This window comes from Alligator mississippiensis, chromosome 11 (assembly GCF_030867095.1).
Source record: "Alligator mississippiensis isolate rAllMis1 chromosome 11, rAllMis1, whole genome shotgun sequence".
Lineage (NCBI taxonomy): Eukaryota > Metazoa > Chordata > Crocodylia > Alligatoridae > Alligator > Alligator mississippiensis.
In genome coordinates this window covers 45,918,710-45,931,034 of record NC_081834.1, presented here as the reverse complement: position 1 = coordinate 45,931,034, position 12,325 = coordinate 45,918,710, and the positions used below count along the sequence as shown (strand labels likewise).

At 58.0% G+C, this 12,325-nt stretch overlaps 1 long non-coding RNA gene across 1 annotated transcript; it reads left to right on the top strand.

Annotated features, from left to right (window-relative positions):
• The first annotated feature begins 8,040 nt into the window (after nt 1-8,040).
• Nucleotides 8,041-9,977, top strand: LOC132243862 (uncharacterized). The gene is made up of 3 exons (XR_009455452.1): nt 8,041-8,142; nt 8,411-8,521; nt 9,854-9,977. It is a non-coding gene; the product is annotated as an uncharacterized LOC132243862 (long non-coding RNA).
• The last annotated feature ends 2,348 nt before the right edge of the window (nt 9,978-12,325 follow it).

Here is a 12,325-nt window from a genome sequence, read left to right as displayed (position 1 = left end):
AGGGATGGGACTGTGTGGGCCTGGCTGGGGACCCCTGCCCCTCTACTGGCTGGTTCAGGGTGGGACCCAAAGCTGGCTGCTGCCAGAGGCCCCTTCAGCACCCTGGGGTCCACAGCAAAGGCAGCAGGTTGGAGGTGAGGTGGGAGGGGGGGGGAGCCCTATAGCCTAGAAAAGCACTTTGGACTGTGTTTGTGTGTAGGGTGGGTGTTCCACATCCTGGCCTTGGTGTTGCCCTGCCCAGCCTGCTTTTCATGGAGACCAGGGACAGCAGCACCCACAGCTGGGATGGGCCTGCGCAGGCCATTCTCCAAGCCACCAAGGTCAGCCAAGCAGCCCGCAGGGCCCGGGAAACCCAGGAAGAGCTGGAGCAGATCAGGACACGGGTTGAGCACGTGAGTCAATTGCCCTCCCACCACAGGCATCCATGCCCTGCTGTGAGACTGCCTTCACATGGGGCTCCCAGTGGCTCCCTGTGCTGCTCAGCCTCTCAGTTTTGGCCCCTTGCCCCTGATTCCAGCTCCAACTCCTGCTTCCTCACAAACTGTCTGATGTTAAGGAGGCATCCTCCTGCACTTCCTGAGTGCTTGGCTGGTAGATCATGTGGGACCAGCAGAAGCCCTTCATTCTCTGTTGCCTCCCTGCTTCCAACTCTTGCTTTTGTGGCCATTTGGCAGCAGGATAGAGCCCGGCCTGAACAGTGGCTGCATTTCCTATGTGACCCGCTGTAGCCTGGTTTCTCGGGCAATACCTTGGTCCTGGGGTGGGGGCATGGGACGTGCTTTGGGGCCGGTGGTGCCCTGAGCCCTGTGCTCATTAACTCTTCTGCTTGTACCAGATGATCCAGGCCTATGAACGCAGCAAGCAAGTCCCTTTTGCCCCACAAGCAGCCACTGAGGTGGTGGAAGACGTGGTGAGTCAGGCACAACTAGTCACCCTCCCCCAATCTGTCATGCCCTCCTCGGGGACAGGAGGGTGACACAGCTGCCAGGTTCGGCCTGCTGGCAGGCAGCGCTGGCACTAAGTTGGAATGAATTCATGCCTGGCAGCACCCATTTCGAGACTGGCAGAGGGGCTGGTGCTGGGTGAGGATCATTATGGACAGCCCTGGCAGGGAACCTGGTAAAGGGAAGAACTCCAGCCCCCTCCGTTGAAGCATGCCAGGCCCCTGTCCACCCTGCTACCAAAGCAGCCAGCTGAGGGCAGTGCAGTCCTGGGGATGGAGGTTGGGTGTGAGTGGGCACTAGGGTGGCTGGGCCTGACTGGTCTGGGCAGAGGGTGCGTGGCCCAGAGTTCCTTGCCTCGTCCGTTCTCAGCTGTTAGGTGCTCAGGAGACATTTGCCTTGAGCACTGCCAGTAGGCGGGTTGAGAGGAGAGTTGTTTCAGGGCTCTCACTGGGCAAGGGAAAGTATTTTAACTAGGAGAAGACCATGCGTGGGAGCAGGGTGGACCCCCATCAACCAGCAGGGTGCTTTATGAAGGCTGTCGCTGTCCCCAGCAGCCTTCTGGACACTCCTGAATCCCAGGCAGGACCCCAGGATGTTGGGAGCCTGAGGTACATATCTGAGGTTTTATTTAACACCTTGCTGGCTCTGAGGTGACGAGGCAGACCCGCTTCACATGCCATCTCACCCAGCAGCGGCTTGTGAAGAGAAGAGATGGATTGCAGGCGCTTGTCCCATCCAGGGAGTCTCCCAGTGTGAACCAAGAATCAAGCAGCCCCAAAGGCTGAGACCCTGGCCAGGGCAGGGCAGGACAGGGGAGCAGCCAGCCAGGCCCGGGTGGCTGTAGGGGCCTGCGTGGGGATCACTGAGGGCTGGGTCCGCCTTGCTGCTGAGGGAAGCCAGAGTCTGTGTGGTTCACAGTGGGCCTCTGTCCTGCATCCTCAGGAGCAGCTAGAGACTGTCCTGAGTGACCCAGTGAAGAAGAGGAGATACCAGCAGCAAGTCACTGTCTTCATCGTGGGCTACCAGGAGTCCTGTAGGCAGCGCCACACTCTCCTCCACCAGCTGCAGGAGGTCAGGCAAAGGACTTGGGGTGGAGCAGGTGGGAGCATGAGGCACCCAGGGATGGACAGCAGCTAGGCCAACACGTGGAGAGGGGCTGGAAGGGGGGGCAGCAAAGGGCACAGGGGGATGTGGTCCCTGTGATGCCTGGGACCTAGGCCAACAGGGCTTTTCCAGAGGGTAGGACTCGAGGGGTGAGTGACCCAGCGGGCATGACTCGCGCTCTCTCAGTTCTTCAGCTGCTCAGCGGAGCTGGGGCTGGGGCAGGAGAGCCACGTCCTGACAGACGACTTCACCGTGCACATGGACAGCACAGCCCACAAGGTAAAGTCCACAGCTGTCTCAGCCACCCCTCCACAAGAGGTGCTGCTGCCCCATGCCCAGCCACTTGGGAGAGAAACTCCCGTCGGTCCCCTGCACCATGCAGACCATGCCAAATGAGCCAGCAACCCCCCAGCTGCTGGAGGAGCAAGTCCACCTCTGCAGCCATGTTTCTGCTGCATCTAATTGGCGCTCTCCACCCGTGCTCCCCCTGTAGCCAGGAATCATTCCTGCTTGGTCCCTTGCTCTCAGCTGGGGTTGCCCCAGGGGTGTGGGGGCAGGTCCCTGAGCTACTGCTGGAGGGGGCTAAACTGAGGCAGAAGCTGGCTTCTAGGGCCGGTCTATTGGCTTTCCCCCTTGCACTGCCTGTCAGCAGCACTGACATTAGCCATCTTGTCAAACTCAGGTACGGGCCCCTTTGGGCACTTGCAGCAGGGTCCTTACTGGAGCTGACTGTCCCTTCTGCTGACAGGTGACTGTGGCTCTGAGTGCAGCAGAGGCAGCTGTGTCCCGCCTGGCAGACCTGACCAGGGACATCGTCAACTATACGAACAGTGCCAGTGCCCTGCGCAGCCCAAAAAGGTACCGGCAGGACAGGCAGCTCCCCCGAGGCTGTGTCCTTCAAGGCATGGAGCGATGAGTGCAGCAGAAGGGGCTCTTGATAGGAGAGTTGTATCTAACACCTGTCACTGAATCTGAGTCAAGTAGACAGACTGCAGCCAAGCCAAGCACTCTGCGCTCATGACAGTGGTGACTGTCCCCAGCCGGCTGTGCTACATGGCAGCTGTGTAGCCAGGCTGGGTTTCTGGAGGAATGGGCCTTGTGGCCTCAGCGTAAGGGAACAGCAGCACGGTTGGGTCTTTTGCTCTGTTTAACCCTCTCCTGCAAAAGTTTGGACCCTGTAGGTCCTGCTGGGGTCTTCATTTTATTAGCTGAGTGAAGGGAATACATGACATTCACACAGAACAGCCACACTGGGCTGAAAGAGCTTCATCTTATAGGATGGGAAGGAAACAAACCAAGAGCAAACAAGTGTCTAATCTGGGTGGTAAACCAGAGTTCTCAGCTGGGGGAACCTAGCATTTGACCACAGGAGTCACAAATGCAGGGTGTAGCGGCCTGGCCAAGCCATGCATATTGCCCAGCCACTGCTAAAGCATGACAGAGTCCTATTCTAAGCAGGTCGAGTATGACGGCATGGTGTGGGGATGTCTCACTGGGAACACAGTGCCTTTGAACACAAAATGGAAGTTGCTTCTGCAGCAGAGAGGACAGATCTTCCTTTGAAGGGGCAGCTTGCAGAAAACCAGCCGGGGATATTGCACTCCCTCCTCCTACTCAGCCTGGCCACATGGGGCTTACAGAGAGGGGCGCTTCCCAAGAGCTGGCATATATTGAACCCTCTTGTACAAGGCCCTTTCCCCAAAGCGCATGACACTAACTGCCCCTGAGACGTAGGCTTCCTCCTGCTGAGTCCTGGGGTACCAGATGGGCCTGCCTGAGCTGATCAGCTACTTCAGGAGCAAAAGCATGGGGGCAGGAGTGATGCTGAGGTACTGGCCTTGCTCTTCACAGAAGCCACAAGAAACAAATGGAGAAGGCAGTAGACAAGGCCAAGGAAGAGCTTGTCCAGATCAGGAGGCGGCTCCTCCAGGCTCAAACAGGTGAGTCTTTCCTGACATCCCATCCTCCCCTCAAGCTGTGGTCTGTTAGGGCACAAGGGGCATGGCCCTGCCCTGGGCTCCCCAGCACCATGTCCCTATATAACGTATCACATCTATACCCCAGGGCCCCCAGCCCTGGCTTCTCCCTCCAGAACAAAGCTAGCAAGTAGCAGCTGTCAAGGCTGGCTATTAGAGGGAGATAGGAGAACCCCTGCCCCCAGGTGAGACATGTAACAGCTCCCCCAGCCCTGCCTGGCTCCCCTTGCCCCCGCCACCCCCACCCCCCAGTGCCAGCACCACCCAGCCTGGGTCCTTCTTGGGGTAGCTCATGGAGTGGGGAGGGGAGTCTCCATCCATGTGCCTAGCTGCTGCTTTGGGGCTGTGCTCCGTCTCTTCCAGACCTGGAGACCAAAGACCAGAAGCTGAAGGACCTGCTAAAGCTGAATGAGGTGAAGATGAAGGAGAACCGGCTCTTCCGGGCTCAGCTGGACAGCACCCAGGTGGGCAGGGCTGTCCTGTCCAGTGTGTCCCAGGCCTTGAGGCCCAGCCCAGGCATCCCCACCTGTTCAAGTGACAGTCTCCGTCCCCTGTAGTGCTGCTCCTGTCTTCATCCCTGTTAGACATTGAGTCCTTCCAACTGTGCTGCATTCCTTTCTTTCCCCCCTCCTCCCCCTGCTACCTGCCCTTGGCCCTCCATCCCCCGGTATTGGCCTGGGAGAGCCCTGCTTAGTGCCCCCAGCCCTCCCCTTCCTGTCCTGCAGAGACACGTGGAGGGCTTGGAGCAGGAGAGCAGGGTGCAGCGATCCCACCTAGAGGCTGAGGTGAGGACCCGGGACACCTGTATTGCCCAGCTGGAAGGGCTCCTGCAGGAAAGAGTGCATCTGCAGAGGGACATGAGCACCCAGGTAGTGTCCCCATTGGACTCAGCTGGCATGCCAACCTGATTCTCCATGCCCAGGGCACTCAGGCCTCTGTGCAGAGTATGACCACTGTCCAGCCTAGTTGTGCCCTGGGGGAACTGGGGGAGGAGGAGAAGTTGGCAGTGCCCAGTGCCCATAGGGAGGGAGCCTGGAGACACATCAGGATTCGATGGCATGGCCCTGAGGGGATTTCCTGCCCGGCCTGTGTGCAGCAGTGCAGCCCCATCTCTAGGCTGGCAAGAGCTTGGTCCTACTGCAGGCTCAGCTCAGATCAGAGTGTGGACTGAGGCTGTTACTGATTCAGCCTTGGCCTCTGCTGTGCCAGGGGGACAGTCCTGCCCAGGGCAGTGAGTGACGGCAGCAACTGGTCTCATCAGGTTCCTGCCTTTCCAGATGAGGGGCTTTTCCCCCTGCTCACAGCCCCCCACCCTGGGAGTCAACCCCTCTGCTCCCAGAACCTGCCTCTGCTCCATGTTTCATCACATCCAAGTACCCAGTCCCCTGACATGTCTCCCCTGCGATTCCCCTTCTCTCCCTGCCAGACATCCTTGGAGACGAGCTCTGAGCAGCATCAACTGGACTCTGCTGGCCCAGCTCAAGTCCTGGAGGGGCTGGTAGAGCCAGAGGACCAATGTGGGGAAATGGCTCAGGAAGAGGAGAGCACTGGAGAGGCAACCAAGGGCACCTCTGCTGGTACTGTGCTGCCAGGGGCTGCCTGGTGCCAGCTCTGTCTTGCCTTGCTCCTACTCTGTGAGGCTGAAGCCATGAGACTCCCTGCCCATGCATCCCTGCCCCAGGCCAGCCTAGTGCTCCTCTAGGGACAGCTGGTAGAGCCTAAGCAGGGGAAGGACGGGTGCTAAATTGGACTGCTCCCAGCAGGAGGGGCTGGTGCTGAGGCAGACACCCTCCCTGCCCCATCTGCCAGAGCAGTACCTTCCTCTCTTTCATGCCCTTCTCTGCAGGGGGTGAAAGCAGCCTTGGCCTGATCCCGCAGGGGAGCCCTACAGCCCTGGATGGAGATGAACAGACTCTGGAGGCCTCAGCCACGCATGAGGTGAGAGCTAGGTTGCCCGGGTGTTGCAGGGGAGGGTGCTCCAGACTTTGCTGGCTGAGTATTAGGGCCTTGGTCAGGGGCACATGTGCACCCATGCATGCACACACATGTGCACACCTGAGGGTGGGGACACTTCTTGGGATGGAGTTGGCCATAATGTGAAGGGAGAGAGAGCCCACCAGCTCCCCTCACTGTTAACCTATGTTTTCCAGTCCCTTGCCCTGCGCCTAGCTGCCCTGGAAGCTGAGTTAGCCATGGCCCAGAGGCAAAGCCAGGAGGACACCAAGCGCTGGGAGAGACACGTTGGGGACCTGGCAGCTGAGTGGGCAGAGGTGGGTGAGCAAGAGGACCCTGTGGGAGCAAGGAATTCATGTCAGGGCAGCAGGTCCCCAGAGTGGCACCAGGCTATAGCTGGGGATGGAACAAGAGGCTGTGGCCCCAGTAGGGTCGGGATGGGGTGGGGGTGAGTAAGGGGACATGTCGAGGATAAAGGTGTGTGACAGCAGCTGATCCTGGGCCCTGTCCACCCTACTGGGAGACTCCAAGCCTCAGACAACTCTTAGGCCAGTGACTCTGTGGGGCTGTGGGCTGGTGAGCAGGCCCAGCTGCTCCCTGGGTGGCAACAAAGCTGGGGGCCTGGCACAGAGTCGGGGTTGCTTGTCTCTGAGGAGGCCATGGTGCCCTGAGCAGCCCTCCCCCTAAGATGTATGCACATGCTGGGCTGGATGCTAGAGTGGGGCAGGACCCTCCTGACGTGTGTTTTAGGAGAGGCAGAGACTTTTGCAGCAAATCCAGCAAGGACAGCTGGCACAGACACGTGGTCCAGAGTGCAGGGAGATGGCCCAGAAGGCAGATGTGGCCCAGACCTTGGTGCAGGAGGAGATGGAGACAGAGACGGCCCAGCAGATGTTGCCCAGGCCACTGAGGCCCCAGTTGGGAGCGATGGAGCTGGGACAGCAGGCAGAGGCGATGCAGGTGGCACAGCAGACACAGGTGAGGTTGGCAGGTGCAGAGTGGGCAGTGCTGTGCTGGAAGCAGGGTGGGACTGAGCTGCATGAGTCAGAAAGCAAGGCCCTCAGCGTGTGGGGCATAGAGGGCATGGGGATGTGTGCAGGAGTTGGCCCCTTGGAGTGGGAGAAGAGTCTCAGAAGCAGCGAGTTTGCCTGGGCCCCAGGTGGAGCCAGGTGAGTGGCTATCCATGCCCCCTCCCTTGCTGGCAGCTTGGGCTGTCCAAGGATGGGGCCACCTGCTGCAGCTGACCCTGGGGTGGATTTGCCAGGTGTTTGCAGCTGGATTGCCATTGGCCATGGATACTGGAAGTTCCCCTGAGATGGCTGGTGACCCCCATCTGGCGGAAGAAGCCCCCACCTCACAAGGACCAGTCTGGAACAGGGACACATGCCACACAGGTGGGTGAGAAGGTCACTAGGGACTACCGTACTCCTGGTCACCTCCCTCAGCCTGTGCCCATCCCAGGGCAAGGCAGGGCAGTCTAGCATTGGACATGGCAGTGAGGGCTGATCCCTCAACCTTTGCTCAGGCAACGCCTGGCTCTTGGCTTTCTGGTGCAGACAGGACTGTGGCAGGAGCTCTGTTGTACCTGTGGGGGACAGAGGGAAGGTGCAGCTCCATCTGAGCATATTGTGCTGGAGGGGGCTGCAGCAGGTCCCTGCCCCAGGGGGTAGTACTAGCTTTTTGGGTCTCTGAGGGCCTTGCTGGCTTCTACTGGTGGGGGGTTGTTACTTCTGGCAGCTGAGAGAGAAGATCACCTTCCACACAGGCAACAGAAGCCTGTGGCTGTGGGAGACGGGGGTGCTGGCCCCTGTTCCCCACCATAGCCAGGGCACGGCCACCCATGGAACGTATTTGTCCCTGCTTGGCCCAGGAGCTGTCTCAAAGGGATGGGTCACTCCCAGCAACTGTCGTAGGCTGGGAACACACCTGCATCCCTTGGGAACACTGGTCCCTTCCCTCAGCACCTAGGGAGAAGGCAAGGTGTCCTTGGCATTGCCTCTGAATGGCAGTGTGGAGGTGGGAATGACGCTCTTTGTCTCTGCATTACCCAGCTGCTCTCCAGGCTGATGGCAGGGTAGCCCCTGCACCCCCAGCAAGCTACCATGGACCACAGGCTGACACATCAGGCTTCATCAAGACCTTGAAGGAAAAGTTTATGTCTAAAGGTAAAGCCCCAAGTGCCAGGTTCCCCCCATACTGAGAAGGGCAGCCTGGCACAAGTTCATTAGTGGTATGCGTGGCATCAGCTGACAGGGTGTGAAGCAGGCTGTGCCCATAGAGTCCGAGATGGCTTCTGGCTGTGGCCTGGTTTTGGTGTCAAGCTCCAGTGCTGGGGCTGCTGGGCTAAACTCTGCCCACTGCCCAGCTGGAGATGCTATACAGTGAGCACTTGTGGCCTCCTGCCATGTTGACCCCCTACTGCTTGAATTGCAGAGGTCTCCCTCCTGGGCAGCTCAGGCACTGTGGTGAAGACAGATCATCCAGCAGCCCCCAAGGAAGCAGCAGGAGCTGGAACCCATGCATGGATTGGTGATGCTACAGCAGGTAGGTCTGAGCACTGGTGTGTACTGAGTACTGGTGAGTACTGACTGAGCCTGGTGTGCAGATGCGAGCTAGAGAGGGGACTACCCACCATGTCCCATGCCAGGTGCTGTAGTGTTGGGACAGGGGTGCAGTCTCTTGAGTAGCTGATCCCACAGCTGAGCTGTCCTGGTCCAGGGTCAGTTCCTAGTGGACATGATCTCAGATGACCTGCAGTGTACTCAGCTCCAGCTGAGAGCCAGCTGGGTATGATTAGCTGGCTCCTTTCTACCCACGGTTCCCTGCTCTTTTCTGCGGTGCCAAATGCCGGCTGTTCCAACCAAGTCAGATCTGGGCAGTTTGTGGCTCAGGGAATCGATAGGAAATGCAGCCTTCCACACAGATGCACATCTGTCGGTCTGTCTAGTTTAGAGAGCTAAGCCTCTGTCTACTGGGTGTATTCTGGGCTGGTTGCCATGCTATCTGGTCACTGTGCGAAAGCACTTTCTACACCACCAAAAGGTTCCTTCTAAAGTGATCCAGGTCCATTACAGATGTCTCAGGATATTTCAGTGTCTGTCTTTCATGCCAGCCTGGTAGGGGTCTTCTGACAGGAGTCTTCCCTCCCAAGCTGGACAACCCCTTATCATCCCCCTGGAAGCTCCAAGCAAGGCAGAACTGAGTTGTCTGCTCCCTGTGCTCCCTTGGGGTGCCAAAAACTCCTGGTTTTACTACACAGGGATCTGCCTATGGCTGGGTGATGTGAACAGCAAATTGCTCAAGCTTGTACAACCTGGTCTTCATCTTAACCCAGGCAGAAGGGATGGCCTGGGATGTGATGGGGTTGGTGCTTGTGCTTGTGCTTAGACTGTTCGTGCCCAGCTGCTGGGACTTTCAGTATTCCCTCCCCTTGTGAATTGCCAGGGCCTCACTTCCCACCACCAGGGATTGAGCTGAGATGATGCAGTTCTGGCTGCTGGGCTTCATTCTTATCCATGGCCACATTTATTGTGGGGTTGCCCAGGGACCAGCCAAGAATGGGACCCCATTTTGTACCAGGCATGGTGTGAACACAGGGAGTCAGGTTCTACTCAACCTATCGGGCATCTAGGTGGGACCCTACCTGGAATCCTTTTCAAGCCTCCCCAAATCCCTGAGAAACCATTACCACATCTACTTTTGTCCTCCTAAGCTTTAGATTAAGTCACAACACAACTGCTTGTGGTTGTGGATTCTCACAGGGTTCAAGTCAAGTGGAATAGGGTGGCTGTGAAGTGTATAAGTCACAATAAGGGAACTTTTCTGCCCAGCCTGAAGGTGATACAGAGGCAGGGAAACCTGTTCTGTGTGTGTAAGTCTCTAACAGGCCACTTGGAAGTAGCACCTATAACCAGGGTGAGCTGCTTGGGAAGAAGGAAGTGATGCCAGACAAAGGTGAAGCCAAAACAGAAGACCCATGCAAAGGCACGGCCAACGGTGGGGCAGGGTGAGTGCTTTGGAGGGACTGGTTTCAGCCCTGGCTACAAAGGGAAAGCATTACCCTTGGGCCAGAGCTTCCAGGCATGGAGTTTGGGTCTCCTGGGCTTTGTGATGCCAGTGCCTTGCTGCTTATCTGGGTCTTTCCCTCCTTCTATTTCAGCCCTTTGGCTCCGGACCAGCAGCCCCTGCAGAGAAAGCAGAATTTCCGTGCAGTCTGGGTAAAGGGTCCCAAGCTCGGCGGGGGAGATAGGGATTGTTAAGCCCAAATCCTCTGAGCTGTGTGACACAGTCAGCATGGGGATGCCCTGTGGCATGAGGCCTCCTGAGCCATGTGACTGCTGCTATGGGTTGTGTGAGCAGTCAGCATCCTCCCCCTTGGCTATCTGAGTGTTTTGGGGTCACTGAAAGAGCAGAGCTGTTAGGCATTTGGCCCAGCATTTGGCACAGCAACTCTGAAGATACTGCTAAGTCTTGCCAAGACCCTGTTTCTCCATCATGCTGAAGTGAGGAACCCCAACACGGATCACCAGTGACAGAAGAACGTCCTGATGATTTCAGTGTGGACTTCCAGAGTTCCTCGTAGTCTGCTGGGAAGAATGGGCCCCAGGGGCATTTCCGCTAAACATGAGCTGTCCTACACTGTCTCGCCCCTCAGGATGTCAGCGTGTGGATGGCCAGGTACCGCCAGCTCTGCCGTGAGAGCTTTGTTGGCCTAGTCAGGGGTTACCTTGCCCATGTCTACCTGAAGGAGGCAGAGGAACCACTGATGCAGCTCCAGGACAGTCTTGGCTGCCCCAAGGTTGGCAGTGCACTGACCAGGCTGAAAGCACTAAGGAAGCAGGTAGGGTGCCTACTGAGAGATGGGCCTTGGAGCTGGCAGCTTCTGCCATTCATATATTAGTATGTGGGGGGAGTGGGGGCTGTCCAGGTTGTAAGAGAGAAGGAGAAAGAGAGCATGAGGGTAGACATGCATGTGTCTGGTACCGTCCCACAGAGGCTCCAGTGCTGGAGGGTGCAGTGGCACCAGTGCTGGGAAAGGCAGCAGCAGCTGGCTCTGCTGCTTGGCAAGAGACTGGAGCAGTTGGGTGAGGAGGAGAAGCTGCTGGTGATCAAGCGCCTGCCATCATGGCCTGGATGGTAACAGCTACTTGCATGGGGGCAGGGAGGGGCTCAGTGCACTGGGTTGTGACCTTGGGGAACTGAGTGGCTTTGGGCCTTGGGATTTCTTCTGGGGTGCCCTCTTACATTCCCTTCATGTCATGTCTCCTCATGCCTAGGGAACCCTCCTGTTACAGACTCCCTTTTCCTCAGCCTCGCAGCAAGACCCACCTATGCATCAGTGGGGAGCTCTCCATGGGGGAGCCATAACCTCCCAGCAGGCTTTAGCTTTTCAGCCCCTACCACAGCCCCTGAGAGGTCAGGGGGAACGGGCTACTTGGACAATGCATTGGCCTGATGTCGTCCACCCCAGATTCCCTATATCCAGTCTCCCTCCCCTCCTGACAGCCCTGGGGGTTTGTCCTTCTGCTTCAGGCCGACGCTGTTAAGCCCTCCCAGAAGGATGAAGGCTTGTTTCCAGATGGCTGCAAAAATGCCAGCACTGGTGCCCTTGGGACAGGTAAGCCCCCATCTGCCAGTGCTCCCCAGGCTAGTGTGGACCTCACCTGGAGGACTAGGACTAACAGGTGGTGCCCTTCAGAAGCTCCCAGCCCTCAGGAGAGCCTGGAACCATTGAAGGTTGGGACCCTCTCTTCTTGGACCCAGGACTCTGCTTGCATTTGACTGTCCCCTCTGGATCAGATTCATTTCTGGGGCAATCTTAGGTGCATATCAGAGCTCCCCCAGGTACGGGCATGGCCCTAGGGCATGGGACACTGAGGGAGAAGATGCTGCTGCCCACACCAGATGGGACTAGTGAGCGGCCTCATCGCTCCTTCAGCCTTCTTTGTTCCAGATGTTCTTCCCTGGCCCCCAAGACACAGCCCTCTGGGTGCTGAGCAAAGGGGCCGAGGCGTCTGTCTCCCCTGGGTTGGCAATGAGGGGCTGTGTTCAATGGCAGGAAATGAGCAGTGCCCTGGCTGTGCGGGGTTTCCGCCCATCTGTCCGAGGAGAAACGATGCCCCCGAAACTGTGGAACGTCCAGGCTGTGGGGAAAGGAGGCGACTTGTTGAAGCAGGGCCCAGAGATGCTGAAGCCACTGGTGATCACACCAAGGCTGCTGGAGATGGACGTCAACACCTACCTGCTGCCAGAGCATCAGGTGAGGTAAGCAGAGGACCGGGGGAGGGGGATGGGATGGAGGGTGTTGCAGGAGCCCCATACCACCATGGCAAGGTGCCCCCTGCCCTC